The sequence below is a fragment of the Dermacentor andersoni genome, chromosome 2 (assembly GCF_023375885.2).
Source record: "Dermacentor andersoni chromosome 2, qqDerAnde1_hic_scaffold, whole genome shotgun sequence".
NCBI classification, from domain to species: Eukaryota; Metazoa; Arthropoda; class Arachnida; order Ixodida; family Ixodidae; genus Dermacentor; species Dermacentor andersoni.
In genome coordinates, this window is record NC_092815.1 from 209,015,734 (window position 1) to 209,038,977 (window position 23,244).

The window sequence follows — 23,244 nt, forward strand, 5'->3', positions numbered from 1 at the left end:
ACAATTGCACATTTAATTTCCAGTAATAGCTGAGCTTCCGACGAAGACAGGTAGTGGTTTAATTTTATCTGCGTTGCTTTATTTTATTTTTTTTGCCCCTAGGTGGTGCGCCATACGTTAAGCAATCAAAGCGGTTCTCTGTGTGTAGGCCGCGGCTCTAATAGGATTTCGTTTAGCCGTGGCTGAGCTTCTAAGGGTGAACGATTGCGATGACAGTTGCGTCCACGCATCCCTCAAGTTCGAGAATCTTGCCGCGCTCCAAGAAACGTTCTTGACTGCGGCTTTCTCCTGCAGCGTGGAGAGAAAGCTCACACTCCTTTTCTATTCCCTCAACCGTAATGACCCTAGCGACGGCGGTAATGATGCGACTGACCGACGGTCGCGACAACCCAATAGCTTCTACATTCCAGGCGCATTGCTGAAAACATCCTGTGCAAAAAAAAGGGGGTAGCTCGCACAGCACTTACATCGCAGTATCAACGCTACTAAATCTTGTGGTCTGTGATATTCTAGCTTATCGCAAATCCATCGCACTCTGTTTTTGGGGCGCCTAAACTGCCTTCGCAACTCGCCTTCGCTGATGTCGTACGCGTCGCACCGTAACCTCTCGTCACGTTGCTGTCTTAGGCCAACGCTCGCCAGCAACACAACCAAAGAAGCCACTATCGACATCCCTCTCGTCACGCGAGCCAGTGCGAGACTAGCAGACGGCCATGGTTGCCCTATAGCAACCCTCAAGATCATGCTCGCCACCACGCGCGACCCTCAAGCGAACCACTTCTGCTCAGTTCTTCTCGTAGCAGACGACGGGTTCCTTTCCAGATGATTGATAACCTGTGTGACAACAAAATTGGTTGTCACGCCCACCAGGGATGACAACGAAGCGCCGACCAATGGCGTTCATGAGAGCGAACCGGTTCCAAAAGAAACAGTTACAGAACACGGCCCCAGTACTGTCCCCAAGAAAGCCAACTTAGTAACCCATTCTGTCAATTAGATAGGAGTGTCGGTCGAATAATTCCGCCGTGTTGTACGGCTGGTCCAACATTGTTTGCTGTATGTGTAATCCGGACCAGCGTCGTATCGGTCTCAGAATGATGGCCCAGCCGGTATTAAAGCCACACTGGTAACCTCCGGCCATCATTGGGCCAGGAATCTGAATGGCCCAGCCCATATATTCTAACCAAGATGTTAACCTTAAGCCTTCATTGGACCAGGAACTGCCAACGTGTATCAACCATTGGCCCGAGCTTACGTGCCACTTGGGAGCCAACCAGTGCGAGGTTCTTGCTCTTCTGTAATATATGACTGAAAAGCTAAACCATAAGATAAATGTTTCCGCTCTTAGAATGATCACCCTGTTTGCCGGTGGGTTGCGCGATCATTGATAAGATTTGTCCTGATGTAAAAATCTGTTGTACAAAGACCCGTGTTAAACAAAAGGGATGGGTCCAGCTTCTAAAACACGGAGTAGAAACCATAACGCTAACGCTTCTTGCGGGTAGCTTTCGGCTTTCAAGGCCGATAACATGAATGCGTCGGCACGGCTTGACTCTCAAGCCAGCCATTCCACGCAGAGGAGCATAGGGTGCTTCAATCCGCTCACTCTCCAGACAGTGCACCGAGGCGCCACAGTACATGGCACACCCAGTAACTCCCGTCCTAATGTGGTGGCGCCACCATTAGCGCTCTTTTTATCATTTCTGCTCATACTGTGGTAAATACGCTTGCGTCAGATTTGTTCAGGCAAGACGCCGAACTTCAACACGCGCTTTGTCGGCTTTGTCATCATTGTTCGTGCCCGGGATCGTGCATTGTGGAACCAGTAGCCGCGGGGAAAGCGACATTGGTACACGTTTTCTGTTTCTCGATTTTGAACACCTTTCCGAAGACACTGCTGCGGCAACTGTGCGTAATACCCGTACAAAAGAAATTATTGAGAAGGCATTGAATTATTATTGGTCAATGTTGACTTTTTCATTCAGGAATTGTGGAAATTTTGTTGGAGAATTGTTGGGCTAACTGTTGAGTGGTCTTGAATATTGGCCACTGAAATGTCATTGAAACACCATTGGGTGTCTCAGTGTTGAATAATTGTTAAGTTACCATTGAAATTCCATTGCGCTTAGACGGCTCGTGTTCATTTTGTTGAATGGTTGTTGAATTACCATTGATGTTGCATTGAACTGACGTTGTGGTAGTTCCGTTGACCTGTTGTTGAGTTATTGTTGTCACAGAAATGAAAAGTACATTGTGGCCCAGTTGAGATGGCATTGAAATTTCAGAAGTGGCCATTGAAATATGATTGACATTTCGTTGGGCTAGTGGATCTTTATTCATATATTGAAATTGCTTTGCTATTCACACTTGCATGCCCCGGTGCCTGCTCATAACTTTCACAAACACAAACAAAAGCAAAGGAGAGACTGATCAACTTGAAGTACGTTTATTTACACTGAAGATGCGTGCCCATGAAACATTATTACAGTATATAAGGCACCACTACATCGAACCTGGAGACAGGCAACTACCTACAGCACTCTTAACAGTGTAAATACATCTGAAAAAACCTATACATATGAATTAAATCGAAACGACCATTGTGGTCTTTACGTGCGACTTAAGTTATGACTAGAAGGCAAAGCGACTCAAGAGGCAGGGCTTAAGCGTACCCTTTTAACCAACTTTGAACACATGAACACTTGAAGCTGCTTGCGTGTGGATACACACAAGAGATCTGAATACGTTATATTAAAATGTTTCGCACACTAACCCATCACAGGAAAAGTTACGGCTGACTGTGAGAAGGCAAAATAACAGACTTCAAACAACTGACTACACGTAAATATATACAAGCTTTAGCACACGTCTTTCACCACGATTCAAATTTAATGAAGTACCAAAGTGCACTTGTCTGAGCTTCTTGTCTTCGAGATGTTATATTTTCAGGTTGCCCAATTATTTTATAAAAAAACATCACTCAACTTAGCTATTAATTGATGAGACATCATTTAGAAAGTTGTCGGGCATGGTGAACACCTGAATCATGTTTCTGACGAGCCAGGTTTGCAAGAACAGTACACCATTTGTATATGGTAAATTGAGGTACAGAAGAGTTTGTTAGTGGTAATTCCTCAATTTAGTGAGCTCATTTTCAGTTAATTTTTCTGGACTTGCACAAAGTTAATTAGAGCACTTTTTGGGGTCTTTTTCACTATACCCAGCAACTAAGTGGTACCTCAGTCAATAAAGAGATAAGGCAAGGCTAATACCTTGAACGATAAGTGAAAAAATAATTAGCACAGAAAATTGGTAGTAACACACGGCTAACACAATTCCAAAGAGCCAAATAGATGGTCACCTGCACTTGCAGTATCAAGTACCCCAGAAATAGTCATAAAGGATGGGAAAAGGTTTCAATGACTGGACAGCCAGATTGGTGAGACAGCGAAAAACGCAAATAAATGCGTATACGAAAAACCAATGACTTCAATTGCGCAGGTAAAATGTTATTAAAATGCTACCAAAATTTTATTGCATAACATACATAAAAGTTGCATAAAAATTGGGACAAAGCAGTAAGAAAGACGGAGGGAGATACAGCACCCGTGTTGAAAAAAAATTACAAGTGATATACATGCATATTTAAGCTCATGACAATTGTTTCTCCAATATATATACAAAAAAAACCCATGCACTGACGGCATAAAAGAAGGCTCCTGCGCCTGGAGCATGCAGCACAGTACAAAGCAGCGTCATGAGAACCGAAAACTAGAGCTTAGTATGTTTAATAAGTACGAATACTTGCATACCTACAGGCATGTGACAATGTCATGCCTTGAATGGATGAAATTCGTAAATCTTACACAAATGAACTTACCATCACTCTTATTGGCTTCCTCAGGGGACTCCTTGAAGTTGAGCTAGAAAAATGTACATCAGTGTTAAAAACAGAGAAGATAAGACCCTATAGCGTTCTTCCTGAAATAAACAGCGCAAATATTTCATGTATCAATTCTATGGACACTTCGCCAATTCGGTGTACATCTATATTTGACAACCACACAAACAGAAACGAGAAGGATGAATTAAGGTAGGAAAACACATGAACGCTGACTCAACTAGAAGTTTATTCATGAAGACAAAGATTTTAAACACATTGGCCAACTTCACAAAGAAAAAGCCATGGATGTGCAGCAGAAACAGCCCGGCACAACAAAAAAGGACCGAAAGAGATGTCCTGTAGAACATGTGCGTCAAAAACAACAAAACACATGAAAACTGAAAGGTTTGTCCTGTAAGTGATATTAATGAGAATTACTGCAGCAACTCTTTCCCACTAAGTGTCACAGAAATCTTGCTTATGAATTTTTCTTCGTGATCAATAAATAATTCTTCCATAAGTCCTCTTGTGTTCTGGTCTTTGTGATGAAACAACCGTTCTTTCTGCTCTACACCTCAACACCAGAGTAGTTCCAGCAGCAACATTTATTGATTACAAACAAAACAAATACATAAGCAAGTTATCTGTTGCCCTTAGTGGGAAAGACTTGCAGTTCTCAAGAGTATTTCTCGTTGGGTACTATCACTCATCGGACAAATATTTCGCTTTTTCGAAAGATTTGTCCGATAGTTCTCGTTTTTCACGCATGTTTATTCTACATGACATGGCTTTTTCATATTTTTTTTCTTGTCGCTCGTGGCTGTTTCTGCCACGCACGCACGGCTCTTTACCTTTGTCAAGTTGACCAGCGTCTTTATTACCTCTGTCTTCAAAAATAAACTTAGTTGAACTTACGCTCGTGTGTCCTCCTACCTATTTCGTCATCCGTCTCTGTTCGCGCTGCTGTTTCCAGCACGCACGTATCACTTGGTTAGGCTGGTAAACATTCTCGCAAGCAAAACGAAATACCTCCCCTCAAAAGCTAGACCGTCCTTTGCTACTAAAAGCCAGAGCAAATCGAAAGTAAGCCTTCACAGTGTCCATGCGCGGCAGCTAGTACACCACAGAGCAGAAGACAAAAATAGTTAAAAATCCCACTTGATGGAGAGTGGCAACAGAGATGCGAGCTTGCTAGTGAATCAGCCACATATCAACGGGTGTCTCTTGCATGAAGCCAAGCTGCTCTTGACGTAGAACACTTTAGCATCTGGGCATTTGCTGCATGCGTAACCTGCGAGAACGGAATGCGGACAGAAAATGAGATTGCGCGGATTCAGAATCTGCCACACACTGCACATAACTACGCACAAAATAGAAGTACACACTATACTGGCAAGTAAAAATTTGCGACTCTTTACGAGTGCTGTCTAGAAAAGGAAGAAATAGGTTGCGACGGTAAATGTTAGCTAAGACACGCACAGCGATGTTTCACAGCGGGAAGAAATATTCCCCGCTCTCTCGCAGAACCAAAGACCACGCGACAGTGCATAGCCGATACCAAACAGATATCGAATCTTTGGGCAGAAGTCCAGCAGCAGGAATGACCTAAAGATACGCCGAGAGCGATGCGAGCGTGAGCGCGCCTGTACGAGTGAGAAGATGCACCGTTTCTTTGAAACTAGCCGCTCCGGCGTGTCTCCGATCATCCCACGCGATTTGTGTGCAGAACGTCGCGTACACGCCCTTGCGCGTTTTGCGCGGTAGCGTCTGCGCAGTGAGCTAGCTTCATGCACGCGTCATTCTTCACCGCGCAAACGGTGCTCGAGACGACAACGCGCCGAGTGGCGCTCCTTTCGCTTCTGCAAGCAACGCACATTCGGATCGGCCCAGCTCAAAGAGGCAGCAGAGAACGGTGGCATGTTTCGGTTATCGCCAATTAAAATTGTACAGTACGCCTTCAACAGAAACGCGCCGCGCTAAAGATGCTTACTGCGGTAGTTTTGGCGGTGATAGGCGATAAGGCGAGCCCGTCAGCGGCTGTGTTCTTTGCCGAAGTCGTCACCACACCTCTGTTCATTGCACTGTGTATCCGTGTAGTCACCGCGCGGAAGCTGTGATTAATCGGTTGGCCGTTCTCCTAAAGTCCCAAAGAGGCGAAATATATATTGCGGTGCGCCGCATCATTAGGCGCAACCTAAATCGAGGCGCGCTTAACCGCTACGGCACAAAAGGTGATCACACTAACCGTATGGTATACGATGAGCCACTACGGATTAAAAAAATAATTATGATGTCCTACGTGCGAAACCAACGATCTGATTATGAGGCAGGTTGTAGTTGGGGACTCCGTATTAATTGACTTCCTGGAAATTTGTACGTGCATACAATGCACAATGCACGAGCGTTTTTGCATCCCGCTCCTTTGGCATGCGGCCGCCGCAGGGATCGTATCCACGACCTCGAGCCCCAAATTGCCACGGCGGCCGCCATAGTTACGAAATGCGTATCGCGCGCTTTCGCTCCGGGGCATACGGTCTGCTTGAAGAAAGTGAACGGTGTGCTTAACATCTTACGCTTGTCAATGTTAAAATAGAAAAAAGGCTACGTGCCCAAGAAAACGAGATTACTTACCTATCTGCAGAAGTTCGGCTGCGACTGCTTCGGGGCGCCTTCTCTCCAACAGGCATCATGACCTCTGCCACGCAACTCATCAAAACAGCCAGGCTCGCACATCAGTCGAAGACTAGTAGCTGAGTCAGCCAACGACTTCAACGGATAAACGTCCCACTTATCGTCGTTAAAGCATTTCACTAAAATGTGCGTCATGATGACCGAAAAGAAAAAAAAAATACTTTCATCAAAAAGCACGAGGCGTGAACCACCACGAAACGGCAACCAACTAACTGAGTCTGAAAGCCGTTCACAGCTTCACTATCGTATGGAGTTATAAAAACATTTCAAACACAAAATAACCGCACGGGAAAACCACTAATTAATTAGTAGTAATTTTTCATCCACCAAACTGAACAAAGTTTTAAGAATAACCTAATTTGTAGCGCAAACAACAAATACTACGACCAAAATATGCGACTACGAAACTAGCGGTAACGATGCGTACTGTTAAAAAAGTGTACTCAAAACGAAGCTACAACGGTTGCAACCGCATGCGCACACACACCCGAACGCTACCTTGACGTTGGTAGCGCCACCTAGAAGTAAAAATTACTACTAATTTTATAATCTTTACAAAAGTAACCCTACTAGAATAGTGTATCGCACCTTTGCAGATGACGAGGTGACAAGTAAGGTATGATAAGAGTCCGCAACCTGTATTTCTTTCATTTCCCTTTGGTGTTCTTGTATTTAACTGAACATACGGGACCTGTCCTGCAGGCTTGGGAGGCGAAAAGACGACAGTTCGGCGAGGCTCAAATAAATCGCATGCTTCTTGCAAGGCGAGAGTCGGGAGCAGCCGCAGATACAGCAATTAGCTGCGATACTGTTGCGGCTATTTCTGAATCAGAAGCTCTTTGAAGTCAATGGTTATAGCGGCTGCGCGCTGCGATCTCAAAGCGTGTTCGTTGTTTTATTTCTAGTACCACGGCCGTTGGATAAAAAAGCTATATTTACTTTCCGGACGGAGGGTGCGTCTCAGGAAATTCGAAGATCTCTCACGTGTATGTTTGCAGCGTGTGCGCCGCTTGCATCCTACGGTTCCCACAGCACGTCAGATGCTCGAAGGTAGCGTCGTCGCGTGTCGGCGTCTGTCTTATCGCCGGCCGCGCTGCCGCCATGTCTACTTTTGGGGTACTCCACATGCGCGTAGTCGCCGTGTTTGCGAGTGAACTTCGCATTCATCTGCTCCCCGAAACGTGCTCAATTTGGATCGTACCAATTGCTAGGTCATCTAGTGTATGTTAAAACGACGATGGCATTTGTACACCGGCGAAGAAATAAATTGTTATGAACTTGGGCGGTCATGAAGCTAGTCTAACGCTGCAGTTTTTACAGAGAGAAAACGGCTACGAAAGTGGGGCAGTCCCGGAGATAGGCGCTTGAAAGCGCCAGCTTTAGCGACAGCACGAGGAAGGGGCACGCTGCGCACGCGCCAAGCATTTCAGAACTTACTGGCTTTCGAACGAGAGGAGCATGCGCGCGTTCGTGGCCTAATGGTTAGAGCACCGGGCTCGACGGCCGACGTTCCATGCCACCCCATCGGTCACACATTATTTTCTTTTTATGAAAACGAGGCGAAAGAAGAACCTACCTGCCGCAAAGTGACAGCAATGAGGTTGGAACGCTTCGCATTTAATTTTTCGTATGGCTTCATATACGAGTCCTAATTATTGATACTGGACTCAACTGCTACACTACAAAAATCAACACAAATTACCTAATGAATTGTTTATTGAGAACACCCAACGGTAATATTGTTGTGCAAGTGTTGAGCGAGCTCAATTGCTTTTGAAAATTTGTTGAAGTCCGTTGTTTCAACAATTCCCCAACAATATATCAATGGTTAATCAACAGTCATTTTTGTACGGGTAACCAAAGTCACAGAGCAAAGAAGGTAAAAGGGAAAGGGTTTGCTTTTGTGCAACGACAACTTCTTTTTTGTCTCGTCCTTCTGTGATAATTCCGGTAATGTGGCTCTCGCGGCTTGTGTTCATTACCCAGAACATTCAGGGGAATACTTAGCGGTAAATGTGAGAGAAATGCGTTAGCATCAAGTCGCACCTCTTCGAGGTGCGGCTTGATGTGAGGCGCGTTCATCAGATTGCGAAGAGTTCAGGAGCTCACTCGACGCACGTTCTGCCCCTTTCATGAGCGAAGTGCAACTGACGGTGGCCTGGAGCGGGCCACCGTGAGGTGCACATAATGTATATATTCAGATACACAAATACGCGCTCTTCTAAGCTCTCTCATCCCCTCTCTACCTCTCCCACGTGATCGGCATTCTACACTTCCCACAAATACATTTTCTTTACTTTCGTACGCTTAATTCTAACGGACTCAACACCTCCGCCCTCCCCCCCCCCCCCCCCCCTCCACTCATATAGACGCCGTTTATGTGGTGAATTGTGACTGTTGGATGTCTTGAGTATTAGATAGGCTTTGTTACATATGCTCCATCGCTGAAACATGTGGTGCGGATGGCGTAATTCACAACTAAGCTTATGAAAATCCGAACGTAGCAACTGCATTACCCAACGAATCACTTATTCAATACAGCTTGTCATTTTTATTAAAGAATACAAAGGGTCACAGTAGATGCCCCCGCTCGCACGCAGTGGACTCAAGTTCATTTCGCTGCCGGAGTAATATTTTGTCATGTCTTATGGCTGATAGCCCCTTGGTTTCCACCATGTTCACGCCTTTATTGCAATAGGTTTAGGACTAAGCATGCCTAAGTGGCCATTCGGTGTCGAATGTGCGTCCTGTCTCACTTCCTGTTTTGTCAATTTCGCACGCACAGGAAAAGACAAAGACGAGTACAACAGCAAAGGAAAAAGGCAAACAGCAGAAGCAAAGACATTCGCAGAGGAAACAACCTAACCTTGACCGGTCTGGCCCTGCCCCGGGATTCTCCAGAATGCCAAACGCGAAATCCACTGATGATCGCACAAGGGCCCTGGCTTACTGTGTCAAGCTAGAGGGCAAGAAGGGCAAAAAGAAGCCAAACGGTGGTTTTTCCGCGAGCAGTAAAGCTGGTTCTCCCAGGTCACAGCCCACTCCCCTGCCTTCGCCGAACGACAAATTGCTGAATAAGGTAGGTTACCTGAACTCACTCCGCATAGTTATCACTATACAAAACGTTTGGGCACTTGAAACACAACAAAAAAGACGTAGGTTTTGTCTGATATGACGTCCTACATTTGCTATGATATTTTGTATATGCGTAGCATGTGTAATTACACAAACGATGCGGTTTGTCACTTGCGGATAAAGAGCTTATACCGTAAGTACACTACTCAACCGAAGTGGGGACATGTACTCCCCTGAGAGAATGTATGCGCGTCATGAATCCCGTGAAAAACATAACTTTCTTCTGCGCGAATGTAGCTTAAGATGAGGGATTGCAGCCTAAAACTAGCATCGCGAATATTCTAGTGCGGCCATCAAAGTTTTTTGCATATAAATCACGAATAAAGTTTTTTTTTTTTTTTTCAGTGAGCGTGTAGTCCGTATACGTTTGCTCCAACGTCAAGACATTCAATATGTCTAAGCAATCCGAATGCCAAGCATATGTTTCCATGCATTTGATGGCAGATCGCAGAGGAAATTGTTGATGAAACATCTTATGTTGCAAAACAGATGGCTGATTTTTTTAGCACTGCCCACTATATTTTATTAGCGTGAAACTCTGGTCACTACGCACTACGTCGCACCACGAACAAGAGTTTGATTTAGATACAAAATAAATGAGTAATGTGCAGCCATGTGCTGATAAGGTGCGCAATTTTGGACCCTTTGAGGCTCCGCAAGAAATCACTGAAGGCCTAACTGAGATGAATGTGGTTACGCACCCTATCTAATTACGAAAATGTGGCCTACATATGTATTTCACTTCAATTTATTCATTTTCACGGCTTTTCAAGCGTTGCAGAAAGGAGTTGACTTACTAGAAAAAAAATTATGGAAATCAGTAAAAAAGCATTAAGTTGTTCAGTATAACTAATTTCAAATTGCAGACCAACATTGTGGAATACCGAATGGTGACGATGGAGGCAGGGAGGTGACTCCATTTTTTTTTTAAAGATAGGTTGGTAATTATGCAAAATAAGAACAAGAGCTTGGAGGCACAACCTACCACGCCGTTTCAAAAGGGACGCTCATAACATCCATCCATCCATCCATCCATCCATTCTCTTTTGTGAGAGAAGCGGCATCCAGGACGCGGCCTGGTCTTTGGGCGTTCTAGTAGGAGGCGCGCGCTAGGTGGCGGCGGCTTTGTTGCCACGGCACCGGCGGAGTCTGTGGCGATCATGGGCTTAGCGGGTTCTTCTGATGACAGCCGCGGCGTCGGGACAAGATAATGACGCTCACACTTGCCATAATCATTGTCGCGACGTCTCTCACTTTTGAATGCGGCGAGACTTATTCATCTCAGCGGAGGTGGCGATTGCATGGGCATTAGGAGGGTTTGTTTGATGAAAGTCGCGGCGTCAGGAAGGGAGGACGGAGATCAGGTGCGTGGGGCGGGCAGGGTCATTGTTGGCCTTTGGCCCGGTTTTGTTGCTAACCCTGTGCACTCTGTTGCACCAGCCTTCTTTATACGCTGCTAATCGCTAAAGAATATCCCAATGTCTTCGTTCTAACTAACTGCCTATGTGCGTCAAATGGAACTAATTATTAGAATAAATCTTTCGATCTCTTTCACACGAAATATTTTTTCCTGTGACTAGAGGCTTATTGATTCTGAAGGTACACACTGTCATTACTACGATCCTACTTAGGGCACCGTAAACAATATATCCAAGTAAACGTTGTTCCTTCAACAAGATCTATCATATCAGGGTCCTCTCAGGGGAGTATTCTTGGACAACTTATTTTTACCATATACATAGAGGACATCATTCACGCAATACTGCATGCTAAATTCATGTGTGCGGACGATACAAAAGTACTTCTTTCAGGTCCAGATCAAGCTGATCTGGCAATTTTAGGAAACAATTCTCTAGTGGAATTTCAGCAATGGTCCAAGAAAAATGCACCAACAATTAACGTCTGTAGATCCAAAGCGTTGTTTTTCCATGCTAAGAACAAACCTCTGCACGCCAGCAGTCCAATACCCTACGACTCCAAACGAATTCATTTGTACACGTATTCAAGTCCTTGGGTGTTTCATTTTCGAGTGCATTGTTCTCGGATCACCATGTTCATCGTATGACTGGAAAACTCATCTGCAGTCGGGTCTTTGGCGATGCTTCGGTACATGGTACCATTACGTGTAAAACTATTATTTTATAGGTCTTTATTCGTATGTCATCTTAAATACTGTCACCTGGTCTGGAGAACAATGACGCATACCCACAAGAAAGTAATATACACGTTCGAAAAAGGAGCTGGTAGAGCTAGCTATCTTCTGCCTCTCCAAATTAACACCGAGCCCTTCTTTCAACGTGCGCGAATTGTCAACATATTTAAAATATATGAACTGAGGTTATTTGTCGCATGTCGTGAAACAATGCCGCATACCCACACAATGATTTTACCACTTGTGTCGCTAGAAAAAAATAACTCACGCAACGCGACACTCAGAACAATGGCACGTGCAATATCCGCGAACAAACTACCGAAAGCAAACATTATACTACACTCTTCCAATCCTCCTCAACAAAATTCAGTTTGTAAATGCGCAACCAGAAGACACCGTAGCTCAGAACTTTACTGACGCTTTCCTGATATCACGAAGAAAATTTATTGACGTTCTCATTTGTTGTTTTGTTACTTAGATCAGTAACCAATCGTTTCACCTATACTTAGTGCATCTATCATGGCGATTGTCTTTCAATTCTTGTCTTAAATAACGCTCTCGCATACCACTGTATTCTGCTTTGAAGAGTTGTGAAATGAAGGTCAATCAAACTGACTAGTTGAGCTCTTTCCCTTGACTCTACCGCTTCGCGTTTTTGACTTTCGAACAAACTTAGAAACTCCCCTCCTCCTTTCAATAACTGAGTGATTGCAGAAATCTTGACTTAGGGTTGCAGTACTTACTAAATTGGCTAGTGTCATGGCCTATTCTAGTAGTTTGTGCGCTCTCAGAACGCAGGTTTGTATCGTACTCTTCCGTGCAGAGTAAAGCGAAACACAACACCGTCAAGTCATCAAGCCAGCAGCAGAAAGTGCCTCTTTCGCTCCCCATGTCAAGCACCACCCCAACCACTCGTACTTCCGAGTTCCGAAAGGCGACCGAAGCACATCGCAGGGACGACCATGTGCATGCCCCTGACAAATCGAGAAAGCAGAGCGGCACGAAAAAGGGTGCGAGCCCCGCCCCTATCGGCACTAGTGCCATGCACTCTGCCAAGTCAGGCCTGACATCCTTGCATTCACCGAGCGGGAAGAGGGATAAGGTGAGTCAACTAAGGTTACGGCAGACGCGCCTGATAATATCGACTGTTTGGGCGGCGCTCAGTACGAAACTTCGGAACAACTAAGGCTGTTAGAGAGGCAGTGGATGCCGAGGAAAACAACTTCTCGGCTAAAATCAGTTATAGAGGCGCTCTATATACAAAGCTTCCTCTTATCTGCGGATGGCGAAGGAAACTCAGACTCTTTCCAATATTTTTAAAGCAGATAGCATTCTTTGCTCTCTCGTCACTTTCGTGGTGGTAAATAGTTGCGTTTACATGAATGTAACTGAAGCGTATTGTACCAACTTTGTAGCTTAACGAATATCATGTACGCCGACCAATGAGGTAGCGTATCACATCAAATGCCCCAAACAGGGGTAGCTCGAGATGTAGAATGCTCATTTCAGCGACGCATTTAAGCAGAAGCATATCCATGGTGTCACGAATTATGAGAACGCATTCTCTGCGGAATGAAAACCAGCCCAGCAATCGGGGGCGGTCGCTGATGCATACCGAAACTTCAAAACAAGCATACGGCTGACGGAGCAGATCCCACACGATTTCCTTTAACTCGTTAGTCCGTTAGGCGCATTTATAGAGTGTCTTATTCGTCAATGAAAAATTTGTTGAACGTCGGCGACTTACTTGATTCACGGCGAACGTAATGAGGTCGACTTTGAGAACATAGAAGCCGAGACCGCCGCTCTCGGCTGCTACTGAGCATTGCAACAGCTACGCTAACGCAGCAAAATTATGATTCCGCGAACCATGCGGAGAAATGAAGGAGAACATCACTGAATGTAGCCGACACCCTGTAGGTATATGTATAGTTCCAGTGCATTTCACATCGCGACAGCAAATCACGGTTGTCGCAATTTAGAGCGATGAATTTCAAATTTCGCGCTGGGTGATGTTAGCTTGCCGGGCACTAAAAGGCATAGAAATAAAGAAAGTTAACGGTATAGAAAGACGACTGGGAAACAGTAAATTAGGGTTTGATTTGCCATACATGAATGCACAATGGACAAATGACTCAGCAGAAGGTCCCCGGCCTGATATATGCGCAGGACATAGTGTTACAAGCTGACAATATAAGAGATATGCAGACACGTGCGAATATGGGTAGCAATTCAGCGACCAATCTAGGCCTTAAGTTTAGTACAAAAATATCGGGAATTATGATCTTCAGTGAAGAGACGCGTAATTTCGTGGTTTCAGTTCAACACCAAGTCATATGCCCATAGTCAAGCAACACAGTCAGGCACAACACCCTAAATGAGCTTATCGAAGTACATCGTACAGCACAACTTGAACGCCTATCAGATTCCAGCACTACGGGGTGGCACATTTTCTCTATTCTAGGCCTCAATCCTGCAAGTTCCCTCAGACCCACCCTGGGAGCAATTTAATCGCATTTAACGATCCATACAGTCCTCAAAAATGTACGTTCAGCCCACCACCCAGCTCGGCGGGAAGCCAGAGTCACGGCGCTGCACAAATACAATCAGGCAAATGACAATGCAGCCTATATGGACGCCGCAGAATATGACACTCACCAAGCGTATGCCCTGAGCGTAGTTTCCAACGCACTCCACCCTATGATTTCTGGTTCAATCAAAGCTCCATCTTCCATGGAGGCGAAAGAAGCCGCAATTGCCTTGGCAATCACCTCAACCACTGCCACGCTAACAATAAGTGACTCGATAACAGCAATCTGGAACTTTGCACGAGGTAGAAGTGACACTTTTGCCTTCAAAATTCTCAATTCTATTCAACCCCTGACAAGATCAATTCAACTCCTATGGGTACCTGCTCATACGGGCAACCCTGGGAATGAACCAGCCCAGAAGACAGCTCGAGTGGACGTCGACTGAGCAGGGCCAGCTACAGACCGAGGCAGTGCACGCGAATGCATAGTTACCTATAATGAAATTTCTCTCCACTATGGGAGCACCGGCTCCAGTATCCAACCCTCCACAAATCCCTCTCAAACTCGAGCAGATGCCCTCGCGTCCATTCCAATGCCGTGCCTTTCTATCCCCAGTTCACCTTGCCTGTATCCACCCCGGCCTTTTCTCCCCTGAATGCACCCTCTGCGGTGCACCCAGAGCAGACTTTCACCATATACTCTACATCTACTCTGAGCTCCAGCAACCCTCCGAATGGCAACTCACTGACATAGAGCGATGGGTGATCGCCGTTTCCAGCTCGGACCCGGCTGCACTAAAGCGGCTGGTAGGCGGGACTCTAAGAATCGCCAAGAGCCACAAGCTCCCGGACACGCTGCACGATATCGAGCCGACCCATCAGTAGGCTGCAATCATAAGGCTCAAGAATCAATAAAAGTTTCTACCACCAGATCGCCGGCAAGAGCTTGCGCATCGTCTCCTATATATAGAGGCGGCGATGGTTTACACTAACGAGGAACGTGCGGATAACGCAAGCAATCAGAGTATTGCGTCTGCAACAAAAGGGAGAAGCTTCTGAAAAGGACGGGCTAGAACCAAGCTAAACGTGTCCGCGGGCACATTATGCGAGAAAAAACTATTCCACTATGAAGGTCGATGTCCAGCGAGGCTGCAGCACATCACACAGGGTGAGACAAGAGTACATGTATTTAATTTCATCATTTGGTAATGGTAGTGATGGTACCTTTGTGATTACTGTGATACACACTTATTGGTTCGTTTACCACCTCAGACAGAATCTTGGCCGAAGTTAAATTTCTACACGACCGTTGTTGAGTAGCTGAGTGACTTGGTTTCGTGTGGCACGTCAAACCAAACTCTTCTAGCACAAACTGAGTGAAGCATTTCTGGTCTGCTTTTAAAAAGTTCACATTTAAGTCTCCGACGACGATCACAGGGGTAGTGCCATCGCGGCTAGCCCATGTAAAGTGCGCGGTCAGGAACTTCCCAATAATGTCACACCCAAGTGCGGAGCAATGGCAGGAAATGCTGTCCAGCAACCGCTGTGAAGACCAGCTAGGTCTAGTGTGGCGTGCACGACTGACAGCAGAATCCAGCGGAGCCCTGGATTGAGGGCAGCCGACCATTGCGACAGAGGACCGACGAAGCAGCGAATGAAGTCGTCCGGGAAAGACACAAGGAGGAAGACTCCCTTGAAGAACCCACCCCAGCCGCAGAAGAGCACAATTGCTAGAGCTAAATAAGTTTTCACTGACTCACTCTCGATATCACACTTGGGTACGCCTGAAGATACACAGTAATTATCACAATTCCGTCTTTTGTTTGTACGGCACAGAAATCCCCACAGTCGGCGGCATTGTCCTCTTGTGAGTCAAGGGTATATTGCTTGTACATACATTTTGTTGTTTGCGTACGTGGTAACGCCTCCTGATCGTGAGTCCATGTGCTGTTCACCAAGGGTTCCAGTTCACCCACCGACTTGAAACAATGCATCTTGATTTATTTACTTCGTTTATTATTATGTATATTTATTGATATTAAAGGTGGAGTGCTGAAGTGTGCTTCGCCTCCGCCGTGGCTCGGCCCGGTATTACACTACCTCCGGGATCAGGACCCATTTTTGCACACGCACAGGACAGCTGCATAGGGGGGTAGAGGCATACAGCTTTGCTGCAAAAGCACTACAATATCATTTCTTTTATTCACCAAACATGGTAGTAAAAATGAGTTTACTGGGGAGATAATAAAAGTGTTCATGATGTTCTTTGCACTTACTTATCTCGTAAACTACAGCAGTCATGGTTTCAAGGGTATAATATAGGTTTTATAAGTAATCATTACAAAGAATGCTACGCACTATATGATAATTCCCCACTGGGGAGTTTCTACCCTAATTTTATTATTACCATTTTGAATGCGCAAGCAGTCACACATCTTTAAAATGCATCAGCCTTTCTATGGCCGACACGCACTAAAACAATTTACTCATTACCAATTCCAAACTAAATCATCCATTCTGAAGGATTGGGTGGAATCCTAAACGCCTCTCTAATACCGGTAGCATTCTCAATGAAATCGCCATGTACAGAGCAGGCATTGATGCCTGCATGTTGAAAACCTTTCATGTGGGTCTTCTAAAAACTGTGTAGGCTCAGGAGCTTTATTAAATTGTAAGAAACAACACGTGTGATATTAAAGGGTGAGGATCGTATGCTCTGCGCGTCCAATGGCACTTGTTTTCTTGTCGCTCACTAGAGCACACCCCAAAGAAAAACTGCTGACCAATAATGAACAAAAAACATGTTCGATGCCTTCAGGTTTGTTCTGGTTCTGGTTTGTTGCATAAAAGCGAAATCATTCAGGGAACAAATTTCATTTTAATACGTAAGCATTATTTGGCGAGCTCCTCAGCCCTGTCACGCGAGAAGTGAAATCTTGTATCTGCAAAAAAAAAAAAAGAATGCGTAATTTTCAAGGACATTTAATCGTTATGACCGTGTAAACGTAGATTGAGAGCTTTTACGCGATGAGGAACAGTTTAAAGGAATAAAATAAAATAAACAGAGAATACCTATTGAGATACATAGGGCGCCGTAGAATATGCATGGGGAAGCTTATAGTACGGGGAGGCCAACTGAAATTTGGTGGTGGGTCGACGACTCACGCACTATTGCGGCAGCTGGTGTCCCCTTTCGGCCGCTCTGCTGCGTCGAGGCCTGCTCGTGCCCGGCGTTCCGGCTCAAAGGGTACGATTACGTTGAAGAGGCCGCGCGTGGCGAGAAAATCGTCTACTAAGGCCTAGGCATTGTTTGACACCGGAAGGGCAGCGGGTAGACGCGCGTAAGCTAAGGAAAACTACGCAAAAAAAATGAAGTCACACCGGAGCCAACCAACGCTTACGCAGCGTGTGGTACTCGATGGTGTATCGTCATCTTATGCGAATGTATTTTCTGGAGTTCTGCAAGGGTCTCGCCTGGGCTCGCTTTTTTCTTGTGATCTTCATCAACGATCTCGGTGAAACTGTTGCTAGTCGAGTTAGAATATAGGCTGATGAATGCTGCATCCATCGCAACGTTGGCTGTGAAACTGATTACGACTACTTGCAGGGTGTTCTAAACACCGTTCTATCGTGGTACGGCAGGTGAAACAGGCCACTTGATATTTCAAAATGCAAACTCATTAGGTTAACATATAAAAATGGCCTTTCATGAAAGATTATCTCATCAATAACAATACCTTTTCTGCGATGACACAGTTTAAATACCTAGGCGTTATTTTTTCGAGCACTGTCCTTTCGCAATTTCAGACATGCTCCACCACAGTTAAAACAAACCTTGTACATCGCGAATGTGCGCCCTATCCTAGAGTATGCGTGCCTGCTATGGGACGTGGCGACAAAAAAGAATACATATATACTGGAGCGTATACTGGAGCGTGCAGCTCGATTTGCGACAGGCGACTATGGCTTCACAAACTGGTCATCTAATATTGTGAAATGTTTGCGGTGGCCCTTGCTCTCTGAGAGGCATAAGCACTCACGACTAGCATTGCTTTTTAACATTATATATAATAAAACCAGAATTAATAGTGAAGCTTACCTAAGTGAACCCGCCTACGTGTCCGCCCACGTGGACAGCAGTAAGAAAATACGAGAGTATAACTGCCGACTAAATAGTTTTAAATTTTCCTTTTTCTCCCGTACAATACAGGATTGGAACTGTTTGCCGGATTTAATTGTTACTGCGCCTCCTCCATCCTTTTTCACAGTGTTAGATGGCCACTTTTTATATCTCGACATTATTGAATTGCATCTTTTACCAGTTTTATTGTGGATGTTGTGTGTGTATTATGTTCTGTTCATCTTGCTGTTATCATTGAATGGTTGAATTCTTTTTCATTTGCATTCTGGTTGTTATTCTCTATATTGCACTGCATGTCTACAGCCCACGTTTCATACATTCCCCCTACACTAATGGCCAGAAGTGCACTGTAGGAAACTGTATAAATAAAAAAAAAATAAATAGACAGTTCTTAGAATTTCTGTAAGTTTTTTATGAGTCCATCTTGGAGCAGGTAGTGTGTTTGTGTGCAGTTTAAGAAGAAACTCTTAACAGCAGGAGACACTCTCTATATAAAGAATCGGCGCACATGTATTCCTACATATACTACCGCCACATATGCGCTGATTAACGACTCTTTACTCTACGGGACTTATACGCGCTAAAGCAGCGAACGCTACATAACTATCCCCAGTGAAACAAGTACACTGCTATCTGAAAGTTCCGAGACGGGCTTTGTTTTGAAGAAACTAATTATTTCATACGCATTCAAACACTCTCACCTTCGAATAGCCGCCTTGAATGACTATATCGCGTTCCCAGCGTTCTTGCGAATTTGAAGATATTTCCTTGCAGTCCTTTTTTTTTTTTTTTGTACAAGCCGAGCACACTTCTGCAATTTGAGCTTCATTTAAGCACTCGATCGCCTCAACATGGCAACGTTTGAGCTGCTTTTTCTAACTTAAGGAAAATCGAAATAAGCTGGAGTGGATTCTGACGAATGACCTGCCTTTCTCGTAGAGGATAATCAATTGGGACGAGACTTAGGCGGACGGGCACGGCCCTGACACAAAGCAACAGTCGTCTCACGGGAAAAGTCCAACGCCTTGACGACCGAAAAAGAGACGAGCCATGTCCGCAGCTCGATCAAGTGCATGGCGACCGTGTTTTTCGAATTCACGGTATCGTGCATTATGAATTTGTCGCGAGGGCCTCTACAGCGAGTTTACTGCCTAGTTTTAGGCTGTCTGGGACGGAGGCCATATAGAGAAAGCTGCGCCATCTGGAGTGCACGAGAAGCTGCATGCAGCACGACGACAATGGGCCGTTTCACGTCAGTGCGTACACACGAGTGTCACGCCAGAAAGAACCCTACTCCTCAGATTTGTATCGCCATTATTTCACCCTCTTATAAATATATAAACCCAGTTCCTTAATCAAGCTCAAACCGCAGGAAGGCGATCAACTCCTTCTGAAAGGAGACATACAAGATAGATTAGCAAAATGGCAGGAACGATGGGAGCGCTTTACTGCTGCGCAAGGGGAATATTTGAAAGCTGTGAGCATTTCAGAGCACATAATTAAGTTGTTTGCGGCTTTAATCGAATTCTTCTGTTAATAAACGGATAGCTTTCTAGAAGCATTCGGCTATTCGCTTGCGTTGACAATCATCGTCGATGGCTCCTGCATTTTTTCCCGGTTATCACCGTTAGCACTTGACATGGGGAATGCCTACCACTTGCGATTTTCTTATCCTTGCCCGACAGCACGGCACACGGACCTTTTTGCTTTCAGTCCCTTAACCACATGCGACTGCGTAATCACAAATTGAAGCCGTGACTCTGGGCTAAGCACCAGAGCCACAAGGCAAAGTAAGCGTCAATTACATTGAGCACCGCGTTACATCAGACATTCGCAGGGATGATTATTTGTTACCCAACAGGCAGTCGCGAAGGACAAGTCAAGGGGCGCCCAAGGTGGCGAGAAGGTAAAGAAGCAAGTGAGTCCGTCATCTGGCCATCAACAATTTTCCAAACAAGACCGTAAAGCTGCGCCAGCTCGCTCCACGGTGGCCTCAGCGAGTCCTTGGGTGCTGCAAAGTCCATCCAGTCCCGGAGCGCGGACAACCGGCTCAGTTTCGTCAAAATCTGCGAGTCCTGTGAGTCCAACTTCTACGAAGCGCCAAGTTTCAGGAAAGCGAGAACGGTCGCTTGCTTCACTCCGATGCTGCCACCCCTCTCATTCTAGCTACCGTGGTATAGGGTTATTAGCAATATGGTAAATTATTACAGTATGCTGTTATCGTCCCCACAAAAACGTGGCTAATGAGGAAGAACCGATCAGAAGCAAGTGGTACGACAGAACCCGCGACATAAACTTTATCCACTCTAGGGTGCGCCCAGCAAATTAAGTCGACCATAGGCTTTGAAACTCGCTTATCAAGGTCCCAGTGTCAATCATGAGCATAGTGCAAAGCTGTTCGCGATACGCTTTCTGAATGTGCCTATACTGCGTTTCAAAAATTCAGCCACAGACAATAGTTAATGCGTGTGGCTTTTTCTTTTTTGGAAAAAAGAGGACACCGCACTTGTTATACAATGCGTTACGGAACATTTCACATTAAGTGCCGAAGTGGAGAGAGAGAGAGAGAGAGCAAGCATTCTATTCGGGGCGCTAAGGCATGTAAGAAAATTGGCAGTTGCTTAGCTCGGCTATGCCAGGATATATGTAGCGAAAGCTAAGCCACAGCATTGTTAGCCTTGGTTAATCTTGATTGCAAGCCCACGTTAGTTTGGTTGTCTAGTTATGTTGCGGCGTTTAGCCAGTCATTCAGGGCGCTGTTGGTCTGTTTCCTGGGCGATTTCTTTCCTCTTCATCTCGTTCCGATGTCGATTCCACGCCTCCTCCTGCTTATCAGCATTGTCACCGTCCATACTATCGCCTCAACTGTGGTTGCGGCACACGCGAGATCTCCTTTTCAATCCTCAGACATGTTATCAGGCATGCGACGCAGCTAACGAAGCGAGCGGAGGCGAGCGCAACAACGAGGAATGCGGTGTGACGTCATACCAAACGGCAGTGGCGACAAGCCGCGGCGTTGCGCAGCGGCGGAACACTTGTGGCTCGGTGCTACTAGTGGCGCATGCGCAGTAGTGAATAGGGAGCGAGAGAGAGAGAGAAATATCCGCGGCGAGCCGCGCGTTGTGACGTCATGTGCTTCCTCGGTGAACCGCCACGGTGAAATCGAAAGTTCGCGGCCAGTAAAGCTTTCGCTTTAAAACTTGGTAATGGGTCTTGCTGACGGCGTACTCCAGCCCTGCGCTGACGAAATCCGCCAGATGACGTTGGTTTGTAGATTGGCTGATCGAGTCAGACAATGGGCTGTGAGGCTAGTTCAGCGAGGAATAAGGAAGGTAGTTTAACAGGGACAGCAGGGATAGAAGTCCCAGAGGATATCGCATGGTGTTCGTGTTTCTCCAAAAGGAGGGCAGAGAGGAGTACCCTGCCCGTCAACGCCGTAAAGGAGGAGCGTAAATGCGAGGGTGAGTAGTATGGACCAAGAGAATGGTGGTGCCTTGTGGGGAATTGAGGCCAGGTAAAAAACACCAAGGATGGGGGGAGAGAGGTGTATTTTCCCTGGCATTCCAGCACTACTACCAACACGGACGTAATAGGATCTCGTACGGTCGTCCCTGACTGCGTCGGAACTGGAATTGTGTAATGGCGGTTTCCTCCAGATGGAAACAGTACACACCTATTTAACACACTATGCAAATGTTTCAGTATTCAGATTTGTTTATACTTAAGATAAACGCACCGCTGAAACCATTTCGGATTTACAGTTACTTTCCAAATAAAGTCGTCACTTCCAAAATTGTGAAACTGAGATATTTTATCACACCGCTGCTGAAAGGCACCAAGAGCACTTGCTCAGACTTTCGCTCTCGCAGTGATCTAGCTTTTAAGGGGCGCTACAACGTGAAACTATCCCTAACTTTTCTATTCCAGTTCTGCAACCAGGGGCGCTATAACGTAAAACTATTCCAAACTTTTCTATTCCAATTCTGCAATTCGACCTCCGCGATTGGTCAAAAACTTTTTTGGACCACCCCCACTTCACCTTTCTGTCACACGACATTACGAAAACCGTGATAGCTCCCCATCTGATATGATGTGTACACACTGATTATGCAAGATTTGACCAAACAAAACAAAAAGTTATTTCTGGTTCGACGCCTTTTCGCCATTATACCTCGGATATTGGTCAAAAGTTTGCGGGCTGCACCTACTTCACCTGACTGTCACGCGACGTCACAAAACCACAAAAACTCGCGAGTCAAAATGGCGTGTACGCGTTGAAGATGCATTAATATGCCGAACAAAACTGACTTTTCTTCTGAATAGCCGCACGCGGCCCTGTCCCGAAAGGAATAAAAGATGGCAGCCGCCGATCACTCAGGCACTGGCTACACGCATCTGCCGGAGAGCACGGTTTTATTTGCGTATAATAAAACTTTTTGCGTGGCCGTGTAATGTTTTAGAGCACTTTCGGCACGTTTACGCCCTCGTTCTGCCAACTCTTTCTTGCTGAGGATCCGTTTTAGCGTCATTCTTAAGCTTTCGTTACATGCCGCTGCGATTTTCGACCGGCCACTGGAAGCTAAGTAAGGGAAAGCGGAGTAGTCAAAATCGCCGGTACCACCCTCTTCATCCGGTTATCGATTTTCAGTGTAGTGGCTCGGCCCCATCGAATCCCTCTTCACTTGAGCGTGCTCCTCCCATCTTGACAGCGA

At 45.6% G+C, this 23,244-nt stretch overlaps 1 long non-coding RNA gene across 1 annotated transcript; it reads right to left on the reverse strand.

Annotated features, from left to right (window-relative positions):
* Nucleotides 1-4,108: 4,108 nt before the first annotated feature.
* On the reverse strand, nucleotides 4,109-6,938 carry LOC140216004 (uncharacterized). The gene is made up of 2 exons (XR_011892649.1): nucleotides 6,515-6,938; nucleotides 4,109-5,174 (listed from the first exon to the last, which is right to left on the reverse strand). It is a non-coding gene; the product is annotated as an uncharacterized lncRNA (long non-coding RNA).
* Between the last annotated feature and the right edge of the window lie 16,306 nt (nucleotides 6,939-23,244).